This window comes from Rattus rattus, chromosome 9 (assembly GCF_011064425.1).
Source record: "Rattus rattus isolate New Zealand chromosome 9, Rrattus_CSIRO_v1, whole genome shotgun sequence".
NCBI classification, from domain to species: domain Eukaryota; kingdom Metazoa; phylum Chordata; class Mammalia; order Rodentia; family Muridae; genus Rattus; species Rattus rattus.
The window spans coordinates 32,568,111-32,586,225 of NC_046162.1; the positions used below are offsets into that span (position 1 = coordinate 32,568,111).

The 18,115-nt window shown below is 48.8% G+C and overlaps 1 protein-coding gene across 1 annotated transcript in view; it reads left to right on the forward strand.

Moving 5' to 3' along the window:
- Nucleotides 1-5,896: 5,896 nt before the first annotated feature.
- Nucleotides 5,897-18,115, forward strand: part of Rasgef1c (RasGEF domain family member 1C) — a 64,322-nt gene continuing 52,103 nt past the window's right edge. Inside the window, exon 1 of the mRNA XM_032913677.1 lies at nt 5,897-6,013. The gene's annotated coding sequence lies outside the window, so the exon portion shown is untranslated. The remainder of the gene's footprint in view (nt 6,014-18,115) is intronic.

The following is an 18,115-nucleotide window of genomic DNA, read 5'->3' on the forward strand; positions in this document are numbered from 1 at the left end:
CTAACCGTAGGAAGCAGAGCTTTGCTCACGGAAGGGTTTCCTTCACCTAAACGCCCTCAAAATTGGACTGCTGTCTTGTAGTGGAGACGGGCCTTCTTTTGGCCACCTTGTGTCCATAGTCTCCAGCTCGGCTGCTTCACCTCTGCAAAACTTCCAGAGTCTCTGGTGGTTTTCCTGTCTCTCTGGCAGTGGCTTCCTCCCAGAACCCGAGATGGGATTTGTGGGCTCTGCCAGGCTCAAAAGTGCTAAGGGTTCCCGCCAGGTGAAAAGTGGTAGTGGCTTTTCAGGGCCAATTCGCTGCCATTCTATGGTCTACATGGGTTGTTTGTAGCATTTTCATGTCCCCTCTCCAGAGGCCCGGTCTCCTAAGCCCTGGGAGATGAGAGGATTTAATGCAGCTCTCAATGTCTGAGAAGAAAGACTCTGCACACCCAGCCCCACAGTTTTCAAAATTCAGCAGATACGTTAGGGCGAATTCAGCCTCAATGTCCCAAACCCCACACAACACACACGAAAGTACTAAAACATGTAACCTTTCCCTCCTGTTCCCCTTCTCTCTCCAATTCTCTCCCTTCCTTCCTGATATTTTTATGTGCCCTTTAATGACATTATGGAAATCTACAATTTGAGATTATTGGTACAAGTCGTATGATATTGATCATAGTATGGCTCAGGGCTAGTTTTGAATACAAACATAAAAACACATTAACTTTCAGAGTCTCTGTATTAGTCACACTCTTTAATGCTTTGACAGACTGTCTAAAGAGGAAAAAATTTAGGGGAGTAATTGTTTATTTGGTATCAAGGTTTTGGGGATTCTGGGAAGCTCATGGTTACTTGGTCCTTTGCACCTGGCAGAACCATTATAGTGCAGGAGCATGTTCACCTCATGACAGACAGATGAATGATGGACAGACTGATGGACAGATGATGAGCAGACAGACAAACAGGTGGGGGGGACTTTTGGAGAGCAGACTGGGCTCTACCATAGCCCTCAAGGTGTAAGTGTCATAACCGTCAAGGTGCAAGTGTCATAGCTGTCAAGGTGCAAGTGTTTGGATTGTTTTCAATGGCCCCAATCTCTTTAACAACGCTACCCTCCTTGTACTCAGCTTTAAACGTGCTTCTTTCTTTGGCTAGATGGCACATTTTCTCCATCTTTCCTTTTTCTCCTCTATTCTTTTCTTTCTTTCTTATTTACTTATTTATTTTTGGATATGGTCTCTCTACATAACCCTGACTGTCCTGGAACTTAGTATGCAGATCAGGCTTCAAACTCAGATCCAGTTTGCCTCTATCTCTTGAGTGCTGGCGTTAAGGGGTTGCCCCATCTCACCTAGGTAGGATGTACATTTTCAAATCTTTTTTTACTCACCATTCTCATTGTAAATGAGGCCAGAAGCAACTGGTAACAACCACGCCACAGTCTGTGCATGTGTTGGTTGTGCTCACATTTCCTCTGGGGCTATGAAACAAGTTCAAGGCCAGCCTGGGCAACTTAATGAAACTCTGTCTTAGTTTAGGTTTCCATTGCAGTGAAGAAACACAATGACCAAGACAACTCTTATAAAGGACGACATTTAATCGGGGCTGGCTTATAGTTTCAGAGTTTTAGTTCATTATCATCATGACAGGAGGCATAGCAGTGTGCAGGGAGACATGGTTCTGGAGGAGTGGAGAGATCTACACCCTCATCCAATATTAACCAGGAAGAGACTGTCAAAGCCCACCCCCACGGTGAAGCACTTCCTCCAATAAGGCCACACCTATTCCAACGAAGACACACCTCCTAATAGTATTACTCCCTGTGGGCAAGCATTCAAACTGATGAGTGTATAGGGGCCAAACCACCATACTCTATGTCAAAATAATGTTTTAATAGGGGAAAAGGATTGTGGATACAGTACAGTGGTAGGGTACTTAGTATGTACAAGGCCTTGGATTCAATCCTTAGCATCTCCAAAAGAAAAGAAAAAAAAAGGAAGGGGAGGAAAGGAGGGAGGAGAAAAGAAGAGGGGAAGGGGGAAGTTGAGGAGAGAGAGAGAGAGAGAGAGAGAGAGAGAGAGAGAGAGAGAGAATGAATATATCAGTTTTGTTAGCTTTAAACTCTGTCTCATACAGTCTCGGGATGCAGAAATATACAGAGAAGTCTTTGCCAGACTACAGCATGAGCAACCTTGGTCCAGTTCCCAGCACTGTGCTTGTGCCTGTCTGAAGTCCCAAGAGCAGTCTTCTGCTGTCTGCATTTCCAATGCAGTTCTGTTTTCCCCGAGTTCCCACCGTCACTGCCAGTTAAGCTTGCAACACTCCAGAACTCTCCAGCCTGCTTTTCCAAAGTCTTCAGATTTCCCCACAGAGCCCCTTCCAAAGTCCCGAAGACCAACCACTCATCAGGTTTAGCAACAGCAAACACTTTCCGCAGTTCACATTCTCACTATCACGAACGAGCGGATGGCAACGAAAGGGAAGGGATGACTCACGTCAGTTCATGGTTTCTGAAGGCTCAGGCCGTGGTCACTTTGTCCTTGGGCAGAACATCATCATGGCAGGGGTGTGCAATGAGCAACTTGGCCTCATAGCAGGCAGAGGGAGAGGACCAGACCCAGGTCCTGGAATGACCTGCGAATGAGTGCCTCCGTGGTTTATACCCTCACAGCCCCCAAAGTAGGACCAGCATCTGGGGACCAAGAGACCAATATAATGGGGACCATTTCATAGTCAGCCTTGCTCATCACAAGGAGGCAGGCTCCTGCCATGGGAAAGGATGAGGGCCAGTGTGTAGGACTCACAGGCTTGAGCATCTCTGTGCTTCTGATTCTGCGCATAACCATAGATGTGCTAATAACCGTGCCCAACAGGGATGCAGAACCTGCTCTGAGCCTGGAGCCAACCTCAGACAAACTGGAAGAGGCACTGCCTGTGGCTTAGTGTGGTAGAGGAGGGAGGTGACTGGCTTAAGGTAGGACCCATGAGAATCTGAATGTCCCAATTGGTATTTTGAAGCAGACAGGTTCTGTGCCCTCTGTAATCTCAACCATCTGCATTCAGTATAGTTCCCACAAAGTCACCAGGAAGACAGGCTTTCATTGGCTGTGATGGTCACGCACCCTAACAATGTGTCCTTTATGAGCTGTCCCTCCTTCCCTGTTCTAGCCCTGGCTCCCTAGGATTTCCTTCTGCCTCAGCAACCTTCAGTTGTGTCCCAGGTTCTGTTGCCAGGATCCCATCTGGGATAGCATCCTTTATTTAGAGGCCAGCATCATGACGGTGCTGGGAACCCATCCCACCCACATCCAGATCCACGTTTACTCTATACATACACACACACACACTCATCACACACACTCATCACACACACACACATGCACACACATCACACACATGCATCTCTCATACACACACATCACACATCACACACACATACATGCATACATACATCGCACACACCACATGCATACACACATCACACACATACATGCACACATGAACACACACATCACACACATACACACACATGAACACACACACACACATCACACACATACATGCATGCACACACACTAACACACATCACACACATACATGCATACATGAACACACACATCACACACATACATGCATACATGAACACACACATCACACACATGCACATGCACACACACAAACACACACACACACACACACATACATGCACACACACAAACACACACATCACACACACACACACACATCACACACACACACACACTCATGCACCCAATGCTTCACAATCACCCTCCATCACATGCATATTGTACATGCAGATGGACCACATACTCCATACATATCACACACAGATGTTCTTCATGCATATGTACAACATAAACACCACCATGAACCACATACTGCATACATTCTGCACGTGCAGGCTCATACTGCACATATATACACATACTGGCATTCTCGCTTCCTCCTCCTCCCCAGTCTTCACCCATACTCTGTGGGAAGGTGGGATCCTTGCGTGTAAACAATAAGAGATTGTCACACACACACAGACACATACATACACACAGACACACACACAGAGACACACACACAAACACACACAGAGACACACACACTCACACACACGCACACACACCCCTCCTTGTGACTGACTGTGGAGTGACTGTCTCCTAGTGCTCTGCCCTTGTAGTAACGTTGGAGGGCTTTCACCAGACCCAAGAATGGACAGTTTATGGGCTCTGCTAATAAAATGCATTGGCTGAAGCCCAAAGTTCTGTCATCTTTGTTCTTGCATTTATTGGTGATCCTGTTTGGCCACCTTGCAGGTTGTCAGGCTCCCCTGAGTCACCTGATGCATTTAAGCCAAGGCTGAGGCAGAATGTTGCTGAGGTCCCACACAGGCTGTCTATGGCCACTGAAACCCAAGGGTCTCCTTCTTTTACCCCCAAGGACTCTACCCCAGGCTGCACCCACTAGCTGTCTTCAGGAGTTTCCCAAGATTTCCCTTGGCCACAGGGTCTCACCACTGCTGGCAAGGGTTTCTCAGCAAGCCTCACAGTTGCCACTTACCCAACACCCATCCCTGGGAAACTTCCTCCCCGCCGCTCACCAACCCGGAAGCCCCCACTCCTCTCAAGTTCTCCTGCCCTGGATCACTACATCCTGTGGCTTTTCTCTTGGAAACAGCCCTTGTATCTGCCCCATTTTCTGACCCTGTCTAGGGTCTGTGCTTCTCAGCTCTCCTCTGCCTGCCCCTTCTACACTGGTTCCCGCTGCTTGCTTCTCCTTCGAGCGCCCTCTCAGTGACAACCCGGTGGGATGAACTGTTGTGGTCCAGACCTCTGTAAACGGGAAATGCAATCGGGAAAACCGAGGCAGGGGACTTCTTAGGAGCCCAGGCAGTACAGCTGGGAATATACCATTATCTCCTGCTGGGAATGCCTTGGGCAGAGCTGGCACTAAATTTGTCCCTAGGGCCACACTCAAGGACAAGATCCACCTCTTCACAGTATTGAGGAGGTTACTCAGCCCTGCTCCCATCCACCTTGGCTCCCAGCGTCCCCCGCCGCCCCCTTAAGAGTCAAAGACTGTGATTTAACTACCCAAGGAATCAACATAGTTTGATTTTTTTTTTATGTTTTAATAACCAATAAACTCTTGCTTGAGTGAATTGAGTTGGGTTTCTGCCACAATTCATCAGGAGGTTCTAGCGAAGCAGAAGACAGATGTCCTGACCTCTGCAGTGAGACACGCCTGGATGGAGCCAGGGCAGAAGGTCGCCAGGTCCTGTGTTGGCTCCTTCTTTTCACTTAAAATTATGACCGCCCTCCTTTATCTTTCTAGCATCCCAGTGCCTCCCAGAGCCATGAAATGCGGCTGGTTGTCTGCTATGTCCCTCACTATAGGGAGGAGGGTGTGAGCCCTCCTTTTATACCTATCCTGTGCCAATCAATAGGACTCAAGGACACAGACCACCCAAAGTTCAGTGGCTGTTGTAGGAGAGCCTAGAGGAAAGGCCAGGACTCAGCCTTGAAGCAAGTGTGACCTGGGTTTCAGGATACCAGAGACTGGTCCAGAGAAGAGGTATGGCCTGGGGACAGTGCAGAGGCCTCGGGGACCTCAGGACCACAGGAGCAGTTTTAGCACGCGGGACTTCCCCCAAGCGAGGGGAGACGAACCACGTTGTGGGTTTCGAGAGCACTCCTGGACACTGGGCCTTGACCCCGAGAGCTGAGAGCAGATGAGAAGGAGGCTTGTGCAAGGCGGTGGCATGCGGAGTGGACAGGGAGGGCAGCCGGCAGCGCAGCGTTGCGCGGACTCGGGCGGCTCCACCCGCGCTTCCCTGAGCGGCCGCAAGGGGGCTCCGCGCTGCTCCGGCCGGGCCAGGCGCACGGGCGGGCTGCGCGCGGGATCGCGGCGGGCTGCGAGCGGCGGGTAGGCAGCGCCCGGTCCACGGTGCAGCGGCTGGGGCGAGCGCGGCGGGCGCTGCCGATGGGCCGGGCCCGGGCTGTCGGAGCGCCGGGAGCCGGTGAGTAACGCGCGGTCGGGAGACACACCTGCGCTGCGGACAAGGGCGTGCGGGGCGCGGCGAGGTCCGCGCGTGGGGCGCGGCAGCGACGTGGGCGGGGACGGAGGATCGGGCCGCGGGCGGGCACGCGCCGGGCTGACCCGGGGCAAGGTGCGCGCGGGTGACAGTGCTCGTGGCCGGAGCCGCGGCGCGCGTGGTGGGGAGGTGGAAGACATGGGGCCGAATGGCGCGGGAGTCCCCCCCCCCCCACGCCCCTTCCATACTCACACACCTCCCTAAGGCATAGGGCGGACGCGGGGTCCCGGGGTGAAGAAGCCCTGCAGTGGCTGGAGGCCGGGGACTCAGCGAAGGGCACGCCCCCAGCCACTTGAAGGAGACCACCTCTCTACACCCGCTAGTGATAGAAACAGCCAGCCTGGGCCCAGAGTCTCCTACCACATGGGCCTCAGTTTCCCTGGCTCTGAAACGGGCACAGCTAGGTTGACCTGCGATTTGCATGGGAAGGGTGACAAGAGCCCTGGCCTTGTGGGAATCAGAGGACCAGTGTACCCATAGAGATCTGTAGGGTCATGGCATCTGCTGGGACTCGGTACGTGTCCCTCAGGCAGTGGCAGGAAGCAGGATCAAGGATGGAAACAGAGAAGCCCTGGAGAGAAGTGAGTGCTCTGAACGCCACTGTCTTGCCCAGCAGCTTAGATGGTGAGGTGGTGGGGTCCCTTGCATTCCAACTGACATCCTCCTGTGGTTGTAGGACAGGTAAGAGAGGCCAAAAAGGGTCCTTGGAAAACCCACCTGATGCGCGGGGCTGTTTCCACTTCACAGTCAAGTAAACAGACTCAGAGGGGTGAGAGAACTTGCTCTGGCCATGAAGTGATGGAGGTGAGGTTTCTGGCTCCTACCCCAGTACTCAGCCACTTTGTCAGGTGCCCTAAGAATGCTGTGTTCGTTGACCACCTACTGTGTGCAGACAGCTCCCTATTCTGAACACTGTTCCCACACTGGCGTGAGGGCAGATAAAGAAAAATCTGAAGCTGTTTCGGAAGAGCATCTCTAGGAGGACAATAAAACGGGGTAATGAGCTGGAGAGAGGCAGGTAGTGGGACAGAGCCTGGGCCTGTCCCTGGCTAGAGTCCTCTGTGCTGTAAATCAAGAGTGAAGGCCATGGGTAAGGATTTGAACAGGTACGACATCCCTGGGGCAAGTACCGGTCATGGATGGGAAGGGCTTTGAACCAACTAAGTCAGCGGGACTGGGGCTTGGATGTTCTCCTGGGGGCAGTGGGCAGTCCTTGGAGGTTTGGAGTTTGACTAGTAGAAGGAAAGGCTTAATGGCAGTTGAAGAGCTGGCAGAGAGGAAGCAGGGTTAGAGTGGTCAGGCAGAGAGAACGCAGACTGGACTAAGAGATCAGAGGTGTAGAGATATTTGGGAGGATTGTGCCCGCCCACCCCTGGCGGCACAGCCACTCAAAGGCCTTCATCCTGGCAAAACTAGAGCCACAAAGAGGCGTATAGCAAGTTGAGGGGCTCAGGTGGAAAGGGAGCCTGGTTTTAATTCAAGTGCTTTCCTTTCCCACTCCCGTCCAGCAGGGGGCGCGTGAGTGCGGGTGGGCTTGCAGAGGTCCAGTCTGGGTGTTTGGGCAAGCCCAACATCTGGAACCTTCTGACCTGTCATCAGGTGTCTTGGGGTGCTCACATTTGTCCTTAACCAAGCCTGGAGTCGGCCGCTTCCCACAGAGAGCTTTATTCCTTTAAGTGGACATTGAGGAGCCTAGAAACCACCATCTAGGCTGGGTGTGCCCATGGCTATCCTGGTGTCATTGAATCTAGGTTTTTGTCAGGGGGCCCCAACCAAATCGCCTTTAAAGACAAACTAAAAATTCATATTTCTGTCTCTTTTCTCACAGTGAGAACCTGATTCCCAAATCATCAGTATATTTGATTGTTTGTTAAACCCTAGAAGACGCAGGGTTTAACTACCGTTTCACTACCAATCCAAAACTAGTACATAAGGTTTCGGGTGTCTTTGGGGGCGCACCCACAGCTCGGTGGGTCATTTTCAGTCTGATACGGTTTTGGTTTTGTGAGTTCCCAGTTGTATTCAACCTGTTTTTCCACATCCTTGGTATTCATGATGCAATTTAATTTTAAATCTATAAAATATTTTTATGGCTCAAAGGTCACAACTACCTGAAAGCTGTATTTAGAAATTATTTAGAAGGACAACCCATCGCTGTGTCTTTGTCCCCGTCCCATATCAGCGGTAACCATTTTAAATAGTTCCTAGATTAATAGTTCTTAAACAAGTGTCTATGTTTCTTTGTACCAAACAAGCCATTTATATATTTTATTAGTATATGTTGCATCCCCCTTTGTACTGTGATAAAAAGTCCACCTGAAAACCAGCTCTCACGGTCTACAGAGACCTTCCCAGTTCTTTTTCACTACTACATATTACTCCACCGTGTGGCCATACCCTAGTTTATTTGTGTTCTGTGTGTGGACCTTTGATTTTTTTTTTATTCCAGGCTTTTGACTTTTTTTCCCCTCAGTCTTTTTAAAAGATTTATTTTATACCTATGTGTCATGTGCATGTGCGTGTGTGTGTGTGTGTGTGTGTGTGTGTGTGTGTGTGTGTGTGTACTATGTGGAGGCCAAAAGATGTGTTGGATTCTTTGAAGTTAGAGTCACAGACATTTATGAGCTTGTATTTATCTTTAATTAATTAATTAAAATATTTGCTTGTTTTATTTATTATCCAAAGGAAAGAAAAAGTGTATTCGGGATCATGGTCCAGGGGAGCGCAGTGGAACAAAAAGTCTCCCCTCACTGTGTTTCCGAGTCTGGCAGGGTTCATTGTTGCCACTTTTTATTTCAAAGGTTTCCTAGCTATTCCGCTGTGTTCATGGCATGTGGGGTTGGATCTCCTGTTCACAGTGTGTGCATGTTTCTGTGTGCAGGAGCAGAAGTGTGTGTGGGTGTGTAGGCCGGAGGATAGCCTTGGGTGTTACTCCTTGGGCGCCCTGTGTCTTACTGTTCTTGAGACAAACCTAGAGCTTGCCAGTTAGTCTGAGATGTCTGGCCAGCGAGTCCCAAGGATCTGCCCTGTCGGTGCCTTCCTAGTACCGAGACGAAAGACTCCTGCCACCCGGCTGTGCTAAATAAATAAATAAATAAATAAATAAATAAATAAATAAATAAAAATTTCTCAGCCACATTTCTATATTAGCTTCTGGAAAAATGACGTCTTTATGCAGTTGAATCGGAGGCATCATAGATGTTTTTCTGTCTCAAGGCCACCTCACAGGTGAAGCTGTCCTTGAACAGGAGGGTTTTCCATTCCTCTACCCAGGAGGACTTCGCCCGGCTCCCTGTTGTTATAAATACTTCTCCCTCCCACTGTATCTCCTAACTGGTTATTATCTCTGCAGGTGGTACGTTTCTCTACAGTTTTCAGTTTGTTTGTTTGTTTGTTTGTTTGTTTTGTAGATCATTTGGGTGTAAACTGTATCTTAGTCTCACTGTCCTTTACTAATTTTCAGGTACTTCCTGAAATTACTTCCATCTAATTAGAGTAGCTAATACCCTGGCTTGGGGCTAGAGTTCGTCTGCTCTTCTAGAGGAGCCAGGTTCAGTAACCAGCACCCACAAGAGGTGGCTCACAACACTTGTAATTCTAGCTTTGGGGGACCCAGTGCCCTCTTCTGACCCGTGCGGCCACCTGCACTCATGTGCACATGCACATACAGACACATAAACAACACACAAATAACCCCCCCCCCCGCGCACGATCCAGTGTTAAATCCTGGATGCAATGGGCATCTTTCCCTTGTTCTAAGGCTGATAAAGATGCACGCTTTAGGGCGGACGGGGAGGGAGCTGTGAAGGAAATGCCTTAGTTCATTTTCTGCTTCTTTATAGAATACCAAACACCGAGTGAACAGTAAACAGTAGCTGTTGATTTGGTTCATGGGTGGAAGGCTAGGGAGTCCACAATGAAGGCATTGAATTTGTAGGGGCCATTATGCCTGGTCACCCCACAGCAGAAGGAGGAAAGATGAGAGGGGTGAGGAGGGGGGAGGAGGAGGGAGGGGCAGCTAAGTTGACTTTTCTAATGACCCACTCTAAGTTACCTAACCCAACCTACAAGAATGGCAGCTCATTTGTAAGAGCTGAACACCCATGTTTTTGTTTGTTTGCCTGTTTAAAATTGGATCACTGGGGTTGGGGATTTAGCTCAGTGGTAGAGCGCTTGCCTAGCAAGCGCAAGGCCCTGGGTTCGGTCCCCAGCTCTGAAAAAAAAGAAAAAAAAATTGGATCACTTACCTCATTTTTGTCTCTTTAAGAGACAAAAAAAAAAAAAAAAAAAAAAGGGTCTCACTATGTAACCCTGGCTTGGGACTCAATCTGTAGACCAAGGTGACCTCAAATTCACAGATTCACGTGCTTCTGCCTCCCACGTGCTGGGATTAAAGACATGTGCCACCATGCCTCGCCCCCAGGTCCTACCTATACATTTAGTACTGAGGGTAAAGTTTCTGGCATATGGCCTCTGGGAGATGCCCTGACACAAATCATTCATCCGTTCCTATTTTATTGGAAATGTTCTGTTTTTCTTGAAGCATGTGTCTTCATATAGCAGTATGTTATTTCTCCTTGGCACTGTTGGGACAGTGAGCCCCATTAGGGGATTCCCTAATGTCAGATCTGGGGCAAAGGTGAGGTAAATGCAGTTGAATTGCAGTCCCCGGCTATCCCTGCATTCCTGAAATCAATCCCACTGGGCCATGATGCGTTCTGTTTTCATGTGGTTCTGTTGGTTAGCTATTGCTGTGTGACAGCTTGTCTACGGCAGCACATGCTCATGACCACTCAGAGCTGGCTGGCCAGAGTGAAGCCCCACCCCCCGGGACCTACTCACCTCTCATTAGGCCCCTCCTTTTTAACACATTGGAGAGGGGAATCAACACACAAACTCTGCAAGACACCTTCAACCTTCAGTGGTCACCCACAGTTTCCAGGGGTCACCTCCGGGTCCTTGTCACAGGGCAGCCTTCACCAAGACTACGTTATTCCACTAAGCTAGTGAAGAAAGATCACAGGGCAATGTCCTGACAGAGCAAAACACAGCCACATCACATAGCCATGGACACAACTTTCTGTCACCTTTGATGTAATTCACCAGTTAGGGGAAAGCGAGAATTCCCACCCACTCTCCAGGGCGTGGCTTACAAGCAAGGGGTGACGGTTGGGTGCTATAGAGATGGGCCACTGTGGTACTCCATTTCAGATTGCTAGTGTCTGGTTTTGCCAGAGGGCCCTGGTGTCATCCCTTGCTTGAACCAATCTTAGCCTATGACAGTTTCTTTAAGAGTGCATAACCAGTGTTTCTTTCTCTCTGTATCCCTGACTCTTTTTTTTTTTTTTTTTTTTTTTTTTTTTCTGAAACTGAGGACCGAACCCAGGGCCTTGTGCTTGCTAGGCAAGCGATCTACCACTGAGCTAAATCCCCAACCCCTGTATCCCTGACTCTTGAAGGACTGACTGGCTGGTTGTAAAATACTTGAATTTCTTTCCTAAACTCGTTGAGATGGGAACTTGGAGACATCGCCAACCTTGGTACTTGGGAAAACTTCATAAAGAACAGTGTACTGTGTCTACACTTACACCACTCTGTTTACATTTGAACCACTGTGGAATGTTTGCCATGTCTCACTGCTAAGTATCTATTTTCCCTGAACGAATCGAGGGCACCATTGGAATAAGTGCACCACTTGAAAGCCGATAATTCAAGAGACTCGAGTTAGTACAAACGAATCGGGCAGTTTAGGAAGCAGCTCCGAAAGATGACAGAAAGTGGATTCCTCAAAAATCCATCCAGACCCCTCTGGTCTCAAGGACAGAGCAGTGGTTCTCAACCTTCCTAGTGCTGTGACCCTTTAATACAGTTCCTCATGCTGCGGTGAACCCCAACCATAAAATTATTTTGTTATGCTACTGCACGTCTGTAATTCTGTTATTGTTATGAGTCATAATGTAAATAACGGATCTGCAGGCATAGGACTCCAGAATGGTTGGGACCCACAGGCTGAGAACTGCTACTTTATAGAGAAGAGAAGGAGGAGGGGTGCAGGGAACTTTGTCATACTGTTTTGTTTCGTTTCGTTTCATTTCGTTTTGTTTTGTTTTGTTGAGACAGGATTTCTCTGTGTAGCCCTGGCTGTTCTAGAACTTGCTCTGTAGACCAGGCTGGCCTTGAACTCACAGAGATTCGCCTGCCTCTGCCTCCCGAGTGCTGGGATTAAAGGTGTGCACCACCACCACCCAACCTTTGTCAACTTTTTTATCCTTCATCCTTTTGGGAACATTAACTCAAGCCATACCTTGTGTTTGTTGATGCGTCTGAGCGCTGTTGCACAGGGCATCGGGTCCTCTAGGTTTTGTAAATCTGACCCAAGATTGCCAGCATTTTAACCATGTAAACGGGAGCTTCTTCTTGGGATTAAGAATGCCGAGCAGCAGTGAGGGCATGTAAACTCCCCGAAGGAATTAAGGGGAGGCGGGGAGGAAAAGGGAAGTAACTATGTTAATGATCCTCAGACACCTTCCTGTCCATTCTGGGACCACTTGAAGCCACCACTGCTCTGAGCAGCACCCTGCACTCTTCTCAGTCTTTCCTCTGTTGTCTCAGGGACAGCGCCCCCCTGCACAGAGAGAGCAGTTGTTGAGCAGTTCACAAGGGTGTGCGTTTGCAAACATGAGCACTCCAGAGGGTTGTAGGTGAACTCCTCCATATATCACAATTAGACTCTAGGAAAGGCACCATGGTTCCAGAGAGATTAAGGAGGGTTGACGAGACATCAGATGTGGGGCTGGCCACAGGGAGAGTGACCTTGTCCTTCCATTATGGATTTGAAGGGAACCCCATCTGTGTGAGCCTCCAGCCAGCAGCATCTGGCTGTATGTTTGCCGTTGGTGCTGGGTCTTACGAAGCTTCAATGATGCCTGGGAGTGTTTACACTTCAGTGTTGCTTCGTAGTATGGAGTGCTTCTTGAGTGCTACTCCCTGCCGTGCCCTATGCAAGGTGCCAGGTCCTTGAGAGCACCTGTAAAGGGGACATGTGTAAAGGGGGAAACAGATGGTAGAGAAATCCTCTCTGGGAAAGGTTAATAAAGTTGGGCAACTCCTAGTGAGACTGACCACAAGAGAAACACACACACACACACACACACACACACACACACACACACACACACACACACACGGATGGACAGACAGACAGACAGACCAAGCAAGCAAGAGTGAGAGAGAACAGGTCACCAATATCAAAAACAAAAATGGGAGACATCATTTCAAATAACACTCTGTGTGTGTGTGTGTGTGTGTGTGTGTGTGTGTGTGTGTGTGAGAGAGAGAGAGAGAGAGAGAGAGAGAGAGAGAGAGAGAGAGAGAAACAGGGTAACAAGGGTTTTTAGAAACATACCAAGACTTTGATACTTTATGTAGAATGGACAAATGCTTTGAAAGTTGCAGCTTACCAAAAATAACATAAGAAAGAGAAAGCCTGCACAGCACTATTTTTTTTGTATTAAAGAAATTGAACTTATAATTAAAATTCTCCCTAGACAGAAAATGTCAGGCCCAGGAGCCTTCTACAGTGCTATCAAATATTTAATAAAGGAACTCCATCACACCTTCGTTCTGTCAGTAAAACAATTCGGATACTGGCAAGGACATGGGTGACAGAGACCCTTAGCGTCCTTGGGTAGGGGTGTGCGTTCCTAGAACCAGTTTGTGAAACTACATAGTGAAATTGGCCCTTGCCGGGGAGACTTGCAAGGCAGTCGTCCTGCTCCGGTGGTGTCTGTCCACAGAACTGAGTGAGTTATGACGCCTGGCTCACCACAGCAACAACTGGAAACAATGTACTCATGTGTGTTAGATTAAGAAGCAGCGCTTTGAGGATGAAGTGTTGTTGTAAGATGTAAAAGCCAGCTATACAATGTACTGTTGCGGGATGCCTACTTCTGAGAGAAGATGTAGGGTGGGTAAATGAGGTTTTAAAGTTCCATCTAGCAAAATATACCGATAGCTTGACCTTGTCACACCTCCATCACAACGGCACGTCATGTGTCATAAATATAAATATATTTTTTTTGTTCATAAAAAGTGCTTTAATAGGAGCTGGGAAGATGGCTCAGTGAGTAAGAGTGCTTGCAGTATGAGCATGAGTAAGACCAAGGTTCGAATCCCCAGCGCTGATGTTAAAGAGAACACAGTCAGGCACCGTTCTCACCACAGTATTTCGGGGTGGAGACCGAGGGATCCTGAGGAGCTCACTAGCCAGACCGCCTAGCCAGGAAGGGGAGCAGCAACGTTAGTGAGTTTTAGGTTCACTGATTAACCCTGTTCCAAGGGAATAGGGCAAAACCAATAGAGAACATTCAATATCTGCTTCTGGGCTCCAGACGTGCCACATGTCGTATGTACATACATACGAATACAACACTCGAGCACACACACACATTAATTAACCAATTTAATTTTAATTTTAAAAAGTCTTAATGCCCTATATTTTAGATCTGGGGTAGGGGCGTAGATGACTGCTGGCTAGTCTCTTGTCGACTTGACACAAGCTAGAGTCTTTCTGCCCCAACTTGCTTTCTGGTCATGGTGTTTCTTTGCAGCAATAGAAACTCCAATTAAGACAATGTCTAATAATAATTACTGCTTGAATGGCCAGAGAGCCCCTAGGTTTCTAATTTGCTACTGTGATTCATGACATATGCTACACATTCAAGCAAAATATTGTGACATGATCCTTTCAACAAGAGTTGACTGTCCCTCATCCAAGATGCCTGAAACCAGAAGTCTGTGCTTAAGGGATCTTTTTGTCAGGGTGGGATTACTTACATATACATAATGAGGCATGATAAGAATAGTATCCAAGTTTAAACGGGAACTTCCGGTATCACTCGAACACATAGCTGGAAGATCATTTCCTCTCACATTGATGCCAGACAAGTCCATCCTCTTCTACATATGCACCTGGAGCCATGGGTCCCTCCATGTGTACTCTTTGGATGGTGGTTTAATCCCTGGGAGCTCTGGGGGCTTGTTGGTTTGAAATGTTGTTCTTCCTATGGGGTTGCAAACCCCTTCAGCTCCTTCAGTCCTTTCTCTAACCCCCATTGGGGTCCCCGTGCTGTCCAATGGTTGGCTGCAAGCATCCTTATCTGTATCAGTAAGGCTCTGGTAGAGCCTCTCAGGAGACAGCTATACCAGTTCCTGTCAGCAAGCACTTCTTGGCATCAGTAATAGTGACTGAGTTTGGTGTCTACAGATGGGATGGGCAGCCTCTGGATGGCCTTTCCTTTGGTCTTTGCTCCACAATTTGTCCCTGCATTTTCTTTAGACAGGAGTAACTCTGGGTTAATATTTTTGAGATGGGTGAGTGGCCCCAGCCCTCAACTGGGGGTCATGCCTAACCTCTGGATATGGTTTCTACAGGTTCTCGCTCCCCTTTGTTGGGCATTTCAGCTAATGTTATCCCCATTGGGTCCTGGGAGCCTCTTGTTTTCCTGGCATCTGGAACTTTCTAGTGGCTGCCCCCAGTTCCCCAACAGTGTTTAGCAGTGTTCAGTTCAGTTTCCTGACTCTCTCTACTTCTCCCCCATTTTCTCCCACATATGGTCCTGCCCCCCCCTTTCCCCTTCCCCACCTGTCTCCCTCCCAGGTCCTCCATCTCTCTACCTCCTGTGATTATTTTGTTCCCCCTTCTAAGTAGGACTGAAGCATCCACACTTTGATCTTCCTTCTTCTTGACCTCCTATAGTCTGTGTGTTGTATCATGGGTGTCCCAAGCTTTTTTTTCTAATATCCACTTATCAGTGAGTGCATACCATGCGTGTCCTTTTGTGACTGGGTTACCACACTCAGGAAAATATTTTCTAGTTCCATCCATTTGCCCACGAATTTCATGAAGTCATTGTTTTTATACTGTATTTTCTAATGCGCCTTCATTTCGATGTCACTTATCACATGACATCAGGTGTGGAATTTTCCACTTGTTTGGCTGGTGCTCTAAAAGCTTTGGATTTTGGAGCAGACTTTGGACTTCTAGTCTGTAATAAAGCATCGAGATGAGTCCCCACACACCCTCTTGCCATGCTCTCTCTGGACTGTTCTCACTTAGGATACCACTGACTCATGAAGCCGCGTGGCCTAGGGGCCTCTCCACTGTACGCTTTGAGTGTGGACCCAAGGTGCCCCCAGGTGTGTGTGTCGGGGGCGGGGCAGGGAAGGAGCCGCCGTGGGAATTACCTTAAGGGAAGCTGATATGGGGTTACGATGCCCCAGCTGTCTTCAAAAGTCAAACCAAATATGTGTGTCTGGGGAAGGAAGGAGTGTTAAGTCCTAGCATGGAAGGAAGACTCTACCCATCTGCTTCAAGCACTGGGCCACTCTACTGTCAGTATTCTCAATGGCTGGGGTGAGGTGGTATAGCAAATGTGCAGGGATTCCAGGCTGCCTTTCTTTTTCGCATTTAAAGCATTTATTTTGAGGTTGGCTTATTTGCATTCATTTGTGGGCTGCGGCACTGCACTACCTCACACACACGCAATAGGCAGTGATGATAGGCACGGGTTCCTCTGTTCCATCTCCTCCAATGTGACCATTCCTTTGTTCTGGGACCCTTCAGATCCCTCCCGTCTGGCCAGTGAGGCATGCTAACCTAATTGTTGTAGACTGAGTGACCCCACTGTGCTACAGAACAGGAGCTTTCTTACCACCCCACCGCATCTTCACGTTCTTTATCTGAACCTCCCTTACCCAGTCAACCCCACGGTTCCCTGCCAGCCTCCAGCAAACTCCATGCACAAGAGATGGACCAGAAAGAGGTGGGGCTGAGCCACAACAGACGAGACGGTGCCTGCAGACGCAGGTCTCACGGCACACTCTGTTTCCAGGCTCTGGCCACTATGCTTTTGGACTGGCTCTGGGTCCTCAGAGGTCAGTCATATTCTGTAGCCCCCTAGAGTAATTTGCTATCTACTGGTGACACATTCCCATCAAACGGTTTAACTTCCCAGCACCTCAGTATCTGGTAAGAGCATCCATCAGTCATCTGGGAAGTGGCCATGTCTGGACCACACCAGGGCTTTCCCCAGCTTAGTGCTTCTGGCCGTGGGGCTGCTTTGACAAGCCCTTTAAGGATAAAAATGGCACACATTGAGGTCTTGTGAGCCTGTGCGAGGCAGATTGCGGGAAAGGCTTAAAGAGGCTGCGATGACAGAGTGTGTGACAGCTGCTCAGGGGACAAGAGTTGCAGGTCCCCAGTGGCCTGTGGTTTGCAAACAGATGTTTGGGCATGAGCGCAGCCAAATTGTATAGCACTGGGGGTGATGGAAGGGGCGCCAAGTGCTTCGGGTTACCGTTCTGAAACGTTCTCGGGGAAAATGTACTTCTATTTTGCAAACAGCAAGCCTAAGAAGGAGGAACAAATTAGGTTATTGTGCCGTAACCAATTCCGTGTGCAGAACCGTTGACAGAGGCACATTTTACATAATGAGCGTGATCAGCAGGCTGCCACTCACCTTAATGAGGAGAGAGAGCGACAGGGAGCCTGGCGTCCCCTCCTGCCACCGTCTTTTCCCCAGCTCAGACAGGGACCAGGACCCAGCAGGTCTGCCTGCCAAAGCCCAAGGTGACACAGTATTCAGGCTTGCCAGGACTTCCAGGAAGAAAGTCATAGGCCCTCCTCATCCCCCCACAACCTTCTCTTACAGGGAATTTCAAAAACATGGAGGAAAGAGATTGGGTATAAGTCACGCTGTCCCCATTCCCCAGCTCCCAGAGATATAAGCTCCCAGCTCACTTTCGTGTGTGTGTGTGTGTGTGTGTGTGTGTGTGTGTGTGTGTGTGTCTGTGTGTCTGTGTGTGTGTGTGTGTCTCTCTCTCTCTGTATGTCTCTCTCTCTCTCTCTCTCTCTCTCTCTGTGTGTGTGTGTGTGTGTGTGTGTGTGTGTGTGTGTGTGTGTGTGGTGTACCTGCAGTGCCAAAAGAGGGCATCAGATTCCCAGGAGCTGTGGTTGTGGGTGGCTGT